At 37.3% G+C, this 17,737-nt stretch overlaps 1 protein-coding gene across 12 annotated transcripts in view; it reads right to left on the reverse strand.

Annotated features, from left to right (window-relative positions):
- LOC117341986 (muscleblind-like protein 3) overlaps positions 1-11,570 on the reverse strand; it is a 178,784-nt gene extending 167,214 nt beyond the window's left edge. For all 12 annotated transcript variants that reach the window (XR_004535727.1, XR_004535726.1, XM_033903913.1 and 9 more), the window contains exon 1: positions 11,383-11,570. The gene's annotated coding sequence lies outside the window, so the exon portion shown is untranslated. The remainder of the gene's footprint in view (positions 1-11,382) is intronic.
- Between the last annotated feature and the right edge of the window lie 6,167 nt (positions 11,571-17,737).

The following is a 17,737-nucleotide window of genomic DNA, read 5'->3' on the forward strand; positions in this document are numbered from 1 at the left end:
TTATACCTACACCTGATGCAACACAATGCTGTGACCAGGTGCACCGTATCAATAAACAAAGATACATTTCAATTCCCACTGGAGTTATCTCCCTTGATTGAGTAATTCCAAAGAACGTATATCTCTGCTCTACTATATCAATAATGTTTAAATCACCCACATTTTTATCACTAAGTTGTACCCAATATGGTAAAGTTTGTAACAGGAAAGGAACAAGATAATAATCAGACTAAGACTTGAATTCTAGGCCTTCAAGCTGCATTAGGCAGATGGGTAGCCATTAGTCTAAATGCTTAAGTGCGACCTCTGACTCTTTAATTATGACAAATTACTACCACACCTTGATGTTCAGAAAAAATAATTTCTTTGTTTTAAAGTGTGAGATTAGTTTTTTATGAATTGCTGTCCTGTACTTAAATCTCCGTAAGAAATCAGGAAGATGAGTATATTAAATCCATTACAAATTGCCTTTTATCTGTATTTTTTTGCTCACAACTTTCATTATTTCTCCTTGGTGAGGCTTTGGCAGTGAATTTTACTAGCTGATCTCATCTGTTAGTTATTTTAGAAATCTGAAGAAAAACTCTTTAGTGAAATGGATACAAATGTCTTACTGCTGGTAAATTTAATTTCAATAAATTAACGGTCATCAAATACAGCGCGAAAATAACAAGAATTACATGTAATCTAACAAATATACAGTATGTTATATCTTCTATGTATTTTGTTTTACATTAGAAGGTAAAAACAGACTAATCATAGTTGTCATAGATTCTAAACCACATGGATGTTGTATGATACAAGACAGAAAATACACCCATAAACTATCCTATTGTTATGTGCTGTGACCTCTGACCTTAGGGTAAAAGGGCACTAGTCACCCCCGACCTCTGACAATGGTCACTTTATCTACCATGTGTTTTGTAGATCTCTGTTTAACAAGAATTTGTTATAGATTTAAACAGAAGACAATGTAAAAGCTTTGTTATGGCTGTCACTATAAGGAATGGCTGTGGCACTCCAGGAGTAGCATGCAATGACCTACACATGTTGCTATTTCCTCTCACCTGCTGTTTCCATGGTAACTAATGAGTAAATGGACATTTTTCAGGTAAACAAAGTAATTTGAGTGAAGCCATTAAGCTAAACACTAATGTCTGAAGAGGCCACTATAAGGTGCCATACAAGGACACTTATCCACACCCTCCCGTCCCTGGTGGGCCAACAAATGTTTATATACAAGGACACTTATCCACACCCTCCCGTCCCTGGTGGGCCAACAAATGTTTATATACAAGGACACTTATCCACACCCTCCCGTCCCTGGTGGGCCAACAAATGTTTATATACAAGGACACTTATCCACACCCTCCCGTCCCTGGTGGGCCAACAAATGTTTATATACAAGGACACTTATCCACACCCTCCCGTCCCTGGTGGGCCAACAAATGTTTATATACAAGGACACTTATCCACACCCTCCCGTCCCTGGTGGGCCAACAAATGTATAAACAGTTTCCTCAAAACACTGTATCCATGCTTAACAATTTCCATTTTATACAGATTTTTTTATCTTCAAATAAATAATTATTTTTCCTGTTGATCAATATATAAAGTACCAGGTATTTTTGTAGCTTATTATCAAAATAATATTCTTCAAAATGGCTCCGAACAGTTACATATAACTGAACTTTTGAACTTTACGCATAATCCTGTGATAATAAAGTTCCTATAAAATTGTGGCATAAAAAAACCCTCACAGAGCTGTGGAAGACAAAGACAATAGAGTTGTGTGGAAGGCAATATTATACACTAGTATATTCCCGAATCCTTTATAAGGTCGAGATGGATTCTTTACCATCGGAGTATTTATAAAATCGCTCTCAACCAATATTCAGTAAATACTTCATTGCAACATATTCTAAAATCTGAACAACTGCACATGGCACAATTTCTGAAACAATAATATTAAAAAAATATTTTCTCACTTGAAATATGACATTAGCTAGGGAACTGGAATGAAATCTTGTGATCACCAACAAAACCATGGATACATGATAAAGATGGACATATATATATATAATGTTTTGTGAAAATACAGAAATTCTATAAAATATGATCAAGCCTTTGAAAAGAACAAAAGAAATTTCCCATTCAAATGTCTGTTTAATATCGGGCTGGACAAGTCATCTGAGCGGATATGAACGCAGGTAGGACCCGAGTGGAATAGCATGTTGCAGACACACGAACATCAGCAACATCCTTTGAACACTGATTTAAATATCTAACCTCTGTCAAGGTCACCAAGAAGGACAAGAGCTTCGCCATGGTAACACCCACTAGTCATGTTGGTACAAATAAATATTGCAGGTGAGAGCAGGTATTTTCCCTTTGATCTACTTCCAGGTGTGCATTTTACCTCAAGGGTTACAGTCAAACCTGCAATCAGTTTTCACCAAACCGGTTTTTCCAGTTTCAATGTTTGTAAAACGATGTTGATCTGAGACTAACGGATCGCAAAAACTATTTCCCTCGTCTGATTCCATGTTCCACTATACATAGATCAAACATTCAAATTTCTAACATGTAACTGTTGATGTGGCCAGCACTTACATGTTATACCTTACCTATCCTGTAGCCCCGGGGACCAACGCTTAAACTCTGACTCAAAGCAGGAGGTTGGCTTATTGTAGGAAACTAAAGTAGCATTTGTAAGCATACTTACTGCTATAGACATGGGTGGGCTTATTACCAGACAGGGGTATTTTAACTGAACTTCTTTAGACATGGGTGGGCTTATTTAATTACCAGACATTGTTGGGCATATTACTAGACAGGGGCATTTTAACAGTACTGCTATATGTATGGATGGGGTTATTACCAGACAGAGGTATTTTAACAGTACTGCTATAGACACGGGTGGGCCTGTTACCAGATATGGTCATTACGGGTAATACAGTAATGAAACACTGGCTTATACAATACAAAACTCAGGAGAACAACCACAGCTGAAAAAGCTAAAACAATTTTGTTTATAACTTCAGTCACTAAGTCATGACATAGTTTAATTGTTAACAACAGAACAGACAGCTGTCATATTGGAATAACTGTATCTAGTACAATTTGAAACAGAAAGGAGCAACTCCTCATTTCTCTTTGATATATAACACAGGGTTCTGTATCCCAACAGGATCCTTCTGGAACCTTGGAGATGAACTATTACATCATAAATACAACCCTGGTAAATACTAGTTATAGAGAATTCCTCTTTAACTCAATCAGTTGAGCTTAATCCAGTGGTCCCAGGTTTGAACCTAATGATACAATGTGTTCTTTTACATATTTACAGTGGAATCTGCTTATTTCCATATGCTTTTATCCAGGTGAAGATATGTAAAAAGTGGAGTATGCAAATAGGGAGGGTTTGGGTTTGGCTCTTTCCTAGACACATGTCTATCATCTAGCAGACATTGAAACCTCTTGGAACCTTGGAAATGAACTATTACATACATATATACATGAACATACTGGACAATAGTTCTTGGGAGGCCTCTGAAGATTGTTCTCTATTGGCTTTCAATTTTAGGGCAATTTGACAGACAAATAGTGAATTAGATTTATACCTGTTACATTTAAATATCTACCAGATTTACTACATTACGCTAGTTTATCTAACATTTGTCAATACAATTGATTTTAAATGGAGACAAATGTAAAACAATCTAGAAATATGGATAAAAATACCAATTTTTTAAATGGAAACAAATATAAAACAATCTACAAGTATGGTTCAAAATACCAAATGTATTATATTTGAGAAACAAATATTAACTATAAGAATAAGACCACCATGGCTGAGAGAAGACATACGTGACAATGTTGTAAACAGATCTGTACAATTATTATCTTGTCTAGAAACGCAGTATGCATATAAATTGGTCTTGTGAAGTAATTTGCAAACACATGAGCAATACATGGCTGTCGTTTGTTGTGTTAATGCCGGCTACTATTCATACAGGCACGAAGGACTCCAATGTGGTTAATAATTTTGTCACATTTATTGAAGCTTTCCAGCACCATCATTGGATAACAGTTATTATTTTTTGTGTAAATTACTGAATAAATCCATGCCTAATGATAAACTGACGGGAACGAGTACAGCCTTGATGATGAGGACGTTTTCCTTAGTCATCCCTGTCATGTGAACTTACAACCCTGACCTTCACAATGACCTTTAATCTTCTACACACAAGAATACATTGACCAGTTTCCATACATTTTAGACCATGTTAAGTGATCAATTGCTCTCTAATATAGTGATAAATTTAATGAAATATTTCATTCTCAATATAAGTTATACATATTTACAAGCTTATCAATCATATAATAGTTTTGATGCAAAATATTATAAGTATTTGTTTTCAAATTGATAATATATCTTTAAATATCTACACAAATGCATTGATAAAATGAAGATAAATGCATGCCAGTAACAAAATAATTTTGAATTAGCCCTGAAGACAATGAGATCTCTTTATAGCAGTTCTTGTTTAATATATTGTAGAGTTGACATAATTACATGGAATGGCGTCTTTTATAAGTTTACAGGTTTATTTACTTCAAATGTCTATCACTCCCCTTCCTGTCTCTTACCAAAATGTCTATCATTTCCCCTTTCTGCTCCCCCTTTTCTTTCATCCATTTATACTCCTTGCCCCAATCATCTAACACCACCCCTATGCCCCTCCCCCCACCCCACTACATACCCCTCTCCCCCACCCCACCCACACACTGGTAAGGGAACAATCTCATTATTATGATGTTATGTTTACCCAGTCTGTCTAGCATAAATACTCGAGATCATAAGTGACCGAAAAATGAAACCAGGTTCAATCAATCAGTTAGTGACTTTTTTATACTAACCAATGCTGTGGGTAAAATATTCATTATTTCCTGGCGGACATGAATGCCTTGTTCCTCCATTATATAGGCCAGATTTAGGCTTAAGCATGATATATCCATATAAGGAAATCTGTAAATAGGTAGCAGTCTGACACGTCCCGACCTCTTGACCTCTGACACTTGAATATGTAACGACCCAGAAAACAGAACAATATCATACATGATCCAATAAACAGTCCAAACATACAATCATAAAAAGTTTGAAATTTTCGATTATTCAATCTACTCATGACATAGCATTTCGTTGACAAGACTGTGGACCATGTTTTAGTCAGTTAACTATAGGATACTCAGTTCTAAATGTTTTCACAAGGTATTACCAAAACATGGAAAATTATGCGAGGGGGAAATTTACACTAATTACACGGACCCTTTTGATTGTGAAAATTTTCCCCACGTGTATTATTTTGATATTAATTTGAGTAAACTTGAACTACTAACGAAGGTGGGTCAATCACGAAAACTACCCCTGCGCGTATAGTTTATATATCAAAATTGCGAAATTAAACCCCCATGAAAATAACCACATTTACAGTAATGAAAAGGAGTTGTTATTGAGTTACATGAGGTGACAACACAAAGTCTTGCTAGTGTCTATTTGATGGGGTTGAATGTTCTCCTAAAATCATGGTCATTGGACGATGTATTTCTAGTGATGACATTACAAGTTTCCATCATATGGCTACCATTTTAAACCTTGTCATAATTATGCAAAATAAGAGACAAAGACATCAAATTATTGGAGGCAATCCATATTAACCCACATCTCTTGCCTACATTAGGTTACAAAAAGGAAAAAGGGCCATAACTCTATTTAATATATAAAATATATAACCCAATTTTAATAAGTAACACTAGACATATAATCCACATGACATGCTCAAAACAAAATGACAAATGTTTAATGAAGGGCAATAACTCTTTATAGAGTTAGGAATGAGATAAATCAAAAGAATCACTGATAATCAGAATTTGGCAGTAATATATGAAAGCATCCCCAACACACTAATGCAATGATTTTTGTCCAGAAAGTAACAGCTTTTTTCCAACAATATACACAACTTAGTGAAAATCTGGAATTAACTAGTAATTCCTTTAAAATGTTATATTTGAATTTTCCAAATGATATATATTGTTGTGAATTTCAAATTTATGTATATGCGATTCTTTCTTTGGAGTATGATATACATTCTTATACATACGGCTGAAGAACAATTTTAACGATATACCACAAGGCAAATTCGCACTAATGCACATGGACACTGAAAATTACTTTTTAAGTAATATGCTGTAATATATGACTGTAATACTCGACTATTCCAGATAACATCTGTTTAAAATTCTGTCCGACATCTTGTTGTTGACTGTAGATGTGTCTAAATGACTTTTTTGCACCACTAAATTGTTATGTAATGTGTAACGACTAAAAAAAAAAAGAATAAAAAGTTCAACCATGCATCTCAGTGAAAATGACTGGCTATGAACCTTATGAGAAAGTGTGGGACATTTAAATATAAATGTGGTGTGTTATCTGTCTGATCAAACAGGAAGTCGGACCCATTACGATACTGCAGTCACACATGGTCACCAACATGTAGTCTATTACAATATATGTATTACACTTACCCTGAAGATTTCTTTTTTTCTTTTTCAAGGTAAAATGTCATTTCAATTTTTAAATTTTGCTAAAAATATTTTATACCTTGAAATTTCTAAATACATGTACTGCATTGGAAATAATTACAATCCTATGAAATAAAACCCTTATTCCCTTATCAATAATTGATATCTTTTCCAGTAAAATCATTGGAAATAACAGTTTGGCTAATGGGACTTATTTTATTAATTGCAGTGAAAATAAAATCTAGATAAAATTCAATTGTCTCTCTTGAATATTCCTGTAAAAAGAAAACTAGAATTTCTGTCCTGGGGGTAGATAGACATGATAAGGTGCGCTCCATGTCGGGATAATAGTATTACTCGCAAGTTTTGTGTTTCTGCTTGCAAAAATGAAGATTTAAATCTTCAAAATATTGTGGGTTTTTGGAAGTCGACACCATCGCTGAAAGGGTAGCTGTGCAGTTGGTGGATTTAAATTACTGTGCTACACTTACACTGCATAAAATTATCTTCTCCTGAAATCACACCCTTGATATCGGTCAATGAATCCAGCTGACAGAACATTGTGTCCCCCCCCCCCCCTCCAATCCCCCTTATTCTTCTGTGTTGCTAGTTTTTCCATTCCCTCCCTTTGTCAGTAGAGGAACTAGAGGCATGTAGGCGTGAACTAAACAGAACATCACAGGAACTGCATGTGGGGTCCAGCATTATGTCTGCCGGGAGTAACACAGGATTACAGCGAAACATATCATACCAAAATATAAGATCCCCGATTACACGATGGAATATTGTTGTTAAAATCTACTTAATCATCTGCGATTACTGACCAAAAATTCTGGTAGTGAAGTTGTATTTCTTATCTACAACTGTGAAGTTGTAAATTATCTAAATATGATAAAAACATCATCAAAGCGGGCATTGAGTGATGGTAGGGTGTTCTGATCCAGGAACACTGCTGATGTAGACTGGCCGTTACTCTATCACTCATATTACATCCACAATCATTCCATACCCATGTATAAGATTGACATTAAATTTTTAAGAGCACTTGAATCCTAGCACTTATCATATATTGTTGATATTTCATAACCTTATCATACCCAGGCACAAGTATGTATGTATAACAGGCAATATTCTTATAGCCAATTATTTTATTTTTTTTTACTTTTTCATAAAAAGTATATATATTAATTAAGTAAATATTGAGCTGCTCTATATGTGATCTTCAGTCTGTTTGAGCCTTAAAACAGCATTTAAAAATTTACATGAAAGTGTACTTCGGCTTTCTCAAAATTTGAATTCAAATAAAGAACATTTCACACTATTTCACCTCTTTATAAATCATGTTTGAGATTTTTTATTTAAATTTTGAAGTAAGTTTATTTCATTTTAAAATATATATTCTCACTACAAGCATGTTTCACTTTATAAATGTTGAGAAAACACTTCATCATCAAGTATATGTCTCAACATGACAGACTAAGACCATGACTGTGCAGGGTCAAATAAAATATCACCAATTTGATGAAATTTACTTCTTAACACAAGTGGATGATATTGTACTTAATGACTTGAAAAAAGACATTTTTCAGTTGGTAAAATTTACTTAGCAGACAGATAACAAATTTTCACCTGTGATGGGAATATTTGCTTATTTCTGGCCACGGTATGACGCATGTTGCACCAGACATGCGCGGATACGCCCACTCTCCCTGCCAGCACGGTTATTGATGACAGTTACAACATTTCAGCAGATCATTTATTATTATACCTATAAAAATTATTTATTAATTTAACTGGGTGCTTTTTCTCATAAAACATAAAACAAATACAGATATTCAATAACTCAAGTATTTTAACAGTCCAACACCACTAGACCAAGTCAATAACTTCGGCAGCAAATGTCACATGAAATATTGGCAAACTTAAATTGATATTACTTGATGACAAATTCTGGAGACTCCCAGAACTACTTCAATTTCTAAAACATATAATCAATATTATTCCATCCAATATAACAATGTTTAGTAATACTTTGAAATCCAGTATTTTCTCTTTGACAATCAACATCAATTCAACTTGAAACTAGAAAATAAGTAAGGACAGGAGAGTGTATTCCTCCTTTATATTATATAGATGTTGAAACTTGTCATTTACCTAAATTATACACCAATAAAGTTACTCAATATATATATATACAGTTCTAACATTACATAATCTGTCAGAAAACTAAAAAAAGATTTTTCTTTAACTGAGAATAATAAAAGAAATAATGTGATGTAGTATCAGTTTAAAATATTGTCATGTGACATGTGGCTGGGGCGTTTCATGTGACTTAGGATGAAGATTGTCAAGTGACATGTGACTTTGGGATTGTCATGTGACATGTGACTTAGGATGAAGATTGTTAAGTGACATGTGACTTTGGGATTGTCATGTGACATGTGACTTTGGATGAAGATTGTCATGTGACGTGGCTGGAGAGTGTTGTGTGACTTTGGATGGAGATTGTCATGTGACGTGGCTGGAGAGTGTTGTGTGACTTTGGATGGAGATTGTCATGTGACGTGGCTGGAGAGTGTTGTGTGACTTTGGATGGAGATTGCAGGGCTTTTTTCTGGGGGCTTTTTGGGACTGTTAATAGGCCTCATTCCTAATTGAAATTATTTCATATTTAAGCCAAATTCCTAAAATTTGAAGTTTACTCCTGAAAAAATCTTTCTCAATTCACAAATTTTCTTCCCAAAATGAGACAAAAAGGCCCTTTCCCAAACCAGTGAGAAAAAGCTCTGGATTGTCATTCAAAACGGACTAGGGAGTGTCAGAGATGGAGATTGTCATGTGACATGTGGCTGGGGAGTGTCATGTGACTTTGGGTGAAAATTGTCATGTGACATGTAGCTGGCTTGTGACTGGGGACTGTGATGTGGCACATGGATGGGGAAATGTCATGTGACTTGTGAGTGGGGAAATGTCATGTGACTTGCTGGTGGGGAAATGTCATGTGACTTGTTGGTGGGTCTTGTCATATGACTTGTGACTGGGTAATGTAATGTGATTTGTTGCCGTGGAATTGTCATATGACTTTTGCTGGGGAATGTCTTGTGACTTAATTGTGACTAGATACTGTCAGGTGACATATTGGTGTAGACGGAATCATGTGACAAAGCTCTCAAATAAAAGAAGAGACACCTCCTAATCGCTGCATGTTTCAATCAAACTGCTATATTTAATGGTCCAAACAACACCCACACAAAGTGACTAAACATGCCTATCTCTAATCTACATGACAGCAAAAACTCATTTACTTATATATTGTGATGGATGGTATGATTTAAAATGTGCAAAAGTAATTTAACAGGTCAAATAGCTTCAATCTGCTCGGTCTAACTGGATGTCACCTTTACCAGCGATTCATGTAATTATGCTACACCCATTTAAAATTCTGCATCTATAAAAGCTGTCGGAATAATTTACAAAAACCAAAATGAAATAACGACACACAAGAAATAGGTAGCATGTGCAATGGCGGCTGTGTAGCGATGACAATGCACTTGCCGGTAAGTCCCTTATAACTGATACGACCTAGCGGGATCTAACAAGGCAGCTGTCACCTGAATTCCTCAGTTAATACTCAGCTATACAATCCTGATGAGCTTGTTTGTGTCAAAATCCAACTCTAAATCCTAAACCAATGCAACATATGGTCGAATATATTATCTAAAAAAATTTCAAATATTGCATCACATGATAAACTCAAAATAAGAAATGCAACTAGGATGTCTGGATGATTCTATTTACTGGGCTCTGAGTGCGGCAACTATACAGAGTCACATAGTCCATATGTACCAAAAACAACCCCCTTATTTAAAAGCACATCTTTAAATCTCACTTACAGTGAGGAAATACAAAATCACTGAAATGAAAATGTTGCAATTTAATGACAGGAGGTGTATCATTGATGACAGGTCGTGGAGCATTGACAACAGCTGTTATAAAAACCAGGAAATACACTTACTTTCCAGATAACATCCTCAGTATATTCCTAACGAACGGACAATTCTACGCATCAATTAGGGAGACGGAACAGGGTTTTCAGCCTTTCTCTTATTGATGTTGACTGTGTGTATGTGAATGAGGAATGAGGGCTCTTCTGTCACGCAGTCTGTCTGTGTGTGTCTGGCTACGAATCCAATCACATGTGCCTTTCTCTACACGTGTGAAGAAGATGATCACTCGGGCCGATGTCCTCGGGTGTAATGGTCTAACACAGCTTCAGGCAATTCCAAATTCACAACCACGATCTTGTCACATCACTTCAAAAACCTCTGACAATCTTATAACCACAGTCAATTTTCAGTGCGCATGTACAAGTGTTGTGCCAGTGTTGAGGTCACGTGGAGAAGGAAGACTGTCCAGAAAATTTACCTGTGTGTCCAGTCCAATCTCCTCATCAACAACAGGTCACTACCTTTTGACCACCCGTCATCAAAGCCTATCTCTGTCTCCCATAACCAACCAAGCCAGACCAATATTTTATCAAACAAAGAATTTTAATAAATACAAGAGATTGTTTACCAGAGGTCCCGTAGACATTTCTATAGATAATCAGGGTGTATGGTACCTGTGTGGCCTGATATCGCACCTGTGTATATACACCTGTGGTCATTCCTACCTGTGACCTGAGATGACCCCAGACAGCCTATGAGTACCGTTGATAAGTACACAGACAGACCCGGAAGGAAATAGGTCACCTCCTATGTAGCCTGGGAACTGGAGGATACACCAAAATTCACCTACCTTGTCATAACCAGACCATCCTGATGTCCACTTGGTGATGTCCAGTCTGGCTGACCAGTGAGGGCTGTGGACGGTGTCTGAGGGCAGTAGTGCAGGGAGATAGCTATGTGGACTATCGGTACAGAGAACAAACACTCAAGTAGGGAAATATCTCACAGACAGAAAGCATGGATGCAGTCGGTTGTTCCTCCGCCTAGACACAACGTCAACAAACTATAAATAGTACAAGCTTTCTGATTGGTCCTACTGGTTTTAAAGAATACATAGTGCATCGGAATTCAAGCCATGCACTCCAGTATGTGCATATGATGAAGATGTCATTTTTAAAATTCTATTCTAATCCAGTGCCTGGGGCAGAAATATGTGATCAACCAACATGTGTATTAACCATAGGCAAGTCTGCCATTTTAAATAATCTACAGAGTCTGAGGACAGTAATTTATATTTACTTGTCAGCTTGGCTCTACTGATAATAACAAGTCTCTTGGGATAGTATCTTATACTTGCTGGCTTCCCACACAGCCTTGTTAGTCTGACAGAACTGGTAGTTAGTGTGTGAGGTCAGTAAATTATATTTACAGGTTTTTCCCACACAGCCTTGTTAGTCTGACAGACCTGGTAGTTAGTGTCCGAGGTCAGTAAATTATATTTACTGGTTTTTCCCACACAGCCTTGTTAGTCTGACAGACCTGGTAGTTAGTGTCTGGGGTCAGTAAATTATATTTACAGGTTTTTCCCACACAGCCTTGTTAGTCTGACTGACCTGGTAGTTAATGTCTGAGGTCAGTAAATTATATTTACAGGTTTTTCCCACACAGCCTTGTTAGTCTGACAGACCTGGTAGTTAATGTCTGAGGTCAGTAAATTATATTTACAGGTTTTTCCCACACAGCCTTGTTAGTCTGACAGACCTGGTAGTTAGTGTCTGAGGTCAGTAAATTATATTTACAGGTTTTTCCCACACAGCCTTGTTAGTCTGACAGACCTGGTAGTTAGTGTGTGAGGTCAGTAAATTATATTTACTGGTTTTTCCCACACAGCCTTGTTAGTCTGACAGAACTGGTAGTTAGTGTCCGAGGTCAGTAAATTATATTTACAGGTTTTTCCCACACAGCCTTGTTAGTCTGACAGACCTGGTAGTTAATGTCTGAGGTCAGTAAATTATATTTACTGGTTTTTCCCACACAGCCTTGTTAGTCTGACAGACCTGGTAGTTAGTGTCCGAGGTCAGTAAATTATATTTACTGTTTTTCCCACACAGCCTTGTTAGTCTGACAGACCTGGTAGTTAGTGTCTGAGGTCAGTAAATTATATTTACTGGTTTTTCCCACACAGCCTTGTTAGTCTGACAGACCTGGTAGTTAGTGTGTGAGGTCAGTAAATTATATTTACTGGTTTTTCCCACACAGCCTTGTTAGTCTGACAGACCTGGTAGTTAGTGTCTGAGGTCAGTAAATTATATTTACAGGTTTTTCCCACACAGCCTTGTTAGTCTGACAGACCTGGTAGTTAATGTCTGAGGTCAGTAAATTATATTTACTGGTTTTTCCCACACAGCCTTGTTAGTCTGACAGACCTGGTAGTTAGTGTCCGAGGTCAGTAAATTATATTTACTGTTTTTCCCACACAGCCTTGTTAGTCTGACAGACCTGGTAGTTAGTGTCTGAGGTCAGTAAATTATATTTACTATTTTTCCCACACAGCCTTGTTAGTCTGACAGACCTGGTAGTTAGTGTCCGAGGTCAGTAAATTATATTTACTGTTTTTCCCACACAGCCTTGTTAGTCTGACAGACCTGGTAGTTAGTGTCCGAGGTCAGTAAATTATATTTACTGGTTTTTCCCACACAGCCTTGTTAGTCTGACAGACCTGGTAGTTAGTGTCCGAGGTTAGTAAATTATATTTACTGTTTTTCCCACACAGCCTTGTTAGTCTGACAGACCTGGTAGTTAGTGTCTGAGGTCAGTAAATTATATTTACTATTTTTCCCACACAGCCTTGTTAGTCTGACAGACCTGGTAGTTAGTGTCCGAGGTCAGTAAATTATATTTACTGTTTTTCCCACACAGCCTTGTTAGTCTGACAGACCTGGTAGTTAGTGTGTGAGGTCAGTAAATTATATTTACAGGTTTTTCCCACACAGCCTTGTTAGTCTGACAGACCTGGTAGTTAGTGTCTGAGGTCAGTAAATTATATTTACAGGTTTTTCCCACACAGCCTTGTTAGTCTGACAGACCTGGTAGTTAGTGTGTGAGGTCAGTAAATTATATTTACAGGTTTTTCCCACACAGCCTTGTTAGTCTGACAGACCTGGTAGTTAGTGTCTGAGGTCAGTAAATTATATTTACTGGTTTTTCCCACACAGCCTTGTTAGTCTGACAGATCTGGTAGTTAGTGTGAGGACAGTAAATTATATTTACTAGTTTTTCCCACACAGCCTTGTTAGTCTGACAGACCTGGTAGTTAGTGTGTGAGGTCAGTAAATTATATTTACTGGTTTTTCCCACACAGCCTTGTCACTATGTTGTGGGTAGGCCTCACCTGCTACGTGCGGGGATCATTATTTACTAACCAGAGCCTCCCAAGATTTCCCAGACCTGTTAGTATCTCACAAGTATTTTACCAGGACTTGCCCATATATGCACATGAAAGTCCAAGATAGCCGCAGTCAAGTTTTGAATTTGCTCAAAAAGTTGTTCACGTGGAATGTTCCCAAAAAGCTCCACACAGGACCCCAGCAGGAGACCCATAGCAACCACAACTCACATGAGCTGTGGCCATTGCCTTCAACCTTGCATCAGCTGCGGACATTCTGTTGACATTTAAAGCTCAAATCGAAGATTTTTGGTAGGGGGTACTTTTTATGCAAGGGGGTACATTTTGGTAGGGACAAAGAAATTATCCGGGTACTTCTTGTGTAGAACAAGAGGCCAAGAGTGGCTGCATCGCTCATCTGGATATTTCAATAATTATGGCAAAATTCTAAATTATATTTTGAACTGCCTCTCAAATTTTCATTAACTTGGTTGATATTCACCCCAGTTATCTCGTTCACAAGGTAATTGTTTACGGATGGACAGACAGACGGACAGACGCTGGACACCACATTATGGCATATATTTACCTTGGTCCAAGATACTTTCTATGCAGGAGGTATATATTATCCATGACACCAGTCTTCTGAGGGCAGTGAACAGTGTTGGTACTGCCAACCTGCATTTGGCCTAATTCATTAATTTTCTGCATGCATGTTGCGAGGTATACCAGGAAATTGAGGGCAAGTTCAGGGACAATAATATGAGGGCTTGCTGCGGTTAAGTTGCTAGCATTCTGGAAGGACCTTTGCCATACAATTAGTCCAGTCCAAGGAATTCCTTTAGTTATTAGTTTGAAGAGGACCTCCATACAGGGCACACTTTCAGTATCAGCTGGACATCTATTTACTTCTCAATGTCCTTTTGAATTTAATTGTGGTTGCATATTAGAATCAATAAAATTGTACATGGGGACTTGGAAGTTGACGGGCAAGTATCTTAACACTATGAAATTTGGTGAGAAATGAGGACATCTCTGTATTGATATGCACTCACGCCTTGTAGAGAACTTCCATTCAGGCATCATGTAGCTGTCATGCAGGAATCTTGTAGAGCCTACATACAGGTGGCCTAAAGCTACCATGAACCTGTCTGGAAACTCATGCATCCTCCACGTGCCTGGCACACAAGTCACACAAAGCACACGCAAGTACCACGCAGATACCACAGGAAACTCGGCCAAATCTTGGCCTGGCCTTAGAATATCCCTATATTAGCACCAAGCCCGTGTAGCCTGCCTGGAACAATGTGACAGGACCTTAAGTCCGTCATCTTCTTCAATATTGTCCCTTTCCTTCTTAGAATATATTGTATCAACAAGCATACTGGGTATTGCTGAAGCAAACTGCCCTCCCCCTCCCCCTCCCCCATATAAATAGTAATAACAGTGACCATGACCTTGACCGAAAAAACCCTGCTGAGATATCATGGTCCTTTGTATTTGTGTGAAGTGTGAAGTTTGATCAAAATCCCTCAAGGAATGAAGTCGCTACAGTGCTGACAAGTGACATTACGTATGTACACAAGATGGAGAGGAAATCTATAGTCCCTCCCCACCCCTGGTTACACCAGTAGGGGACTATTGAAGAAGCATAACTCTGTATGGAAAGGCACATGATTTAGGGAAATTTATTCAGCCATTTTAGGCGACAGTACATGGCATATAGTCCTGACAATATGAAACACTGTAAACAAAGGGCCATTGTTCTGTATGTAATGAAGACACCTTGTTTTGAACTCCTATACACATGCATGTGACAATTATATGAGATATACCACATTTGCTGGGCTTATTGCTCTGTGAACAGCCAGTGTCATCTTGAGGATACTCTTGTAGTAGTTGGTGACTACCTCACTAAACAATATATTGGAGGCCTGTTGCATGCCATCCAGAACAATAAGGATAAAGTGTCATGCTAATGGACACAACCATAACGTGGACACAACCATGACATCAGACTGGCCGTTTCTCAGATTCCCGAGAAACACATAACACTCAGTTAGGAAGCGTCAAACCATCTGTTGATATACCCCATACAATGTGACATAAACTTTCAAATCAAGTACAAACCTGTTGTCTTCCATAGTATTATTGGGAACAAAACCTGACCTACAGTCTCTGAAACTTTTTTTAAGAATCTTCTCTTTCTTTGTTTCCCTTTCTCTCTATCTTTTTTTGAACATGCTATTTCCTAGCTTTTTATTCAGTTTCGCTTCTTTTAAATCTACAAATAGAAATCTGTGCTCTAAAAGAAGTAAATTTCCTGGGGGATTTTTTCTGCATCAATGTTTTTTTACAAAAACATCAGTCCCTTTTCCCAAAATGAGACACTGTACAATTACTGGCAAGTAAACCTGCCGCCACTAAGCTCAGTAAAGCTATATATTTCTTAGTATGACACAAAAGATAACGCTGTTTTTACATAACCACAGAAAAATCCCAGATAAAACCGGAAAAGGCAAAGAGTGAAATGAAGCAATTTTTATGGAAACAGATCCTAGAAAACCATTAAGATTAAAGACATTTTTGCATGAAACTGTATAAGGCATGATTTGCATAGAGAAAACAAGAAACTGATTTAGTCTATGTTTCTTCCACTATACGGTGTAGCATGCTTGGTCATGATTCCGCGTAAAAGAATTTATTATGAGATTGAGAAAAAATGTACACATTAAATAAGACTTAATTAGCATTCTCTTCTACAGGGTTAGATCACAAGAGGGACCAGGGTGAGATATATATCAGGAGATTGGAACCAAATCAGACAAAGCATCCTGGATTTACTGACAGAAAAAAGAAAAATAATGTATATTTAACCATAAAGTAGTTTTTGTTGTAATGATTGTGAAGGTGTTTGGTGCCTGGAGGAGTCATTAAAAGTTACGTGTATTTACAGCCCTGGCTACAAACCAGTGATTACAGTGCTGTAGATAGATAACAATACAGCAATATCACCAAATAGTGACTACTCACAGGAACACTGAAGGTCATAGAGGGCAGGTCAAATACAGGAGGTATGTCCAACTACAGATCACATGTACACTAGAGGTCACAGGCACAACAAGAGGTCAAATACAGGAGAAATGTCCAACTAGAGGTCACATGTACAGTAAAGGTCACAGGCACAGCAAGAGGTCAAACACAGGGGATATGGATATATAGAGGTCACATGTACAGTAGAGGTCATAGGCACATTAGAAGGTCAAATATAGGAAGTATGTACAACTAGGGGGTCACATGTACAGTAGAGGTCACAGGTACATCAGGAGCTCTAATACAGGGGTTATAAACATCTAGAGGTCACATGCACAATAAAAGTCACATAGAGGTCAAATATGTAACTAAAGGACACATATAAACCAAGAGGTCAGATACAGGTGTCATGCACAACTAAAGAGCATATGTATGATGCAGCATACATATCATGTTCACCTAGAGATCAATAATAGGTCACATGTACCTATCTATCTAAAATTCAACTAGAGGTCATAATGAAGTTCATTAGAGGTCAAATGTATGAAGTATCCAGATGAGAAATACACCTACCTTCAGTTTTGCAATATGTTGACTGTTCACTGGTACTTTGGTATGACTCTCAGTTCAACCTAAATGTAAAAAGGAACAACTTTGTTTCATAATACCCTGACTGATGAATTATCTCCCTTTAATTCCCCAACTTTAACTACAATAATCTCCCTACACACCCTGACTGATGAATTATCTCCCTTTAATTCCCCAACTTTAACTACAATAATCTCCC

The sequence above is a fragment of the Pecten maximus genome, chromosome 14 (assembly GCF_902652985.1).
Source record: "Pecten maximus chromosome 14, xPecMax1.1, whole genome shotgun sequence".
Taxonomy (NCBI): Eukaryota; Metazoa; Mollusca; class Bivalvia; order Pectinida; family Pectinidae; genus Pecten; species Pecten maximus.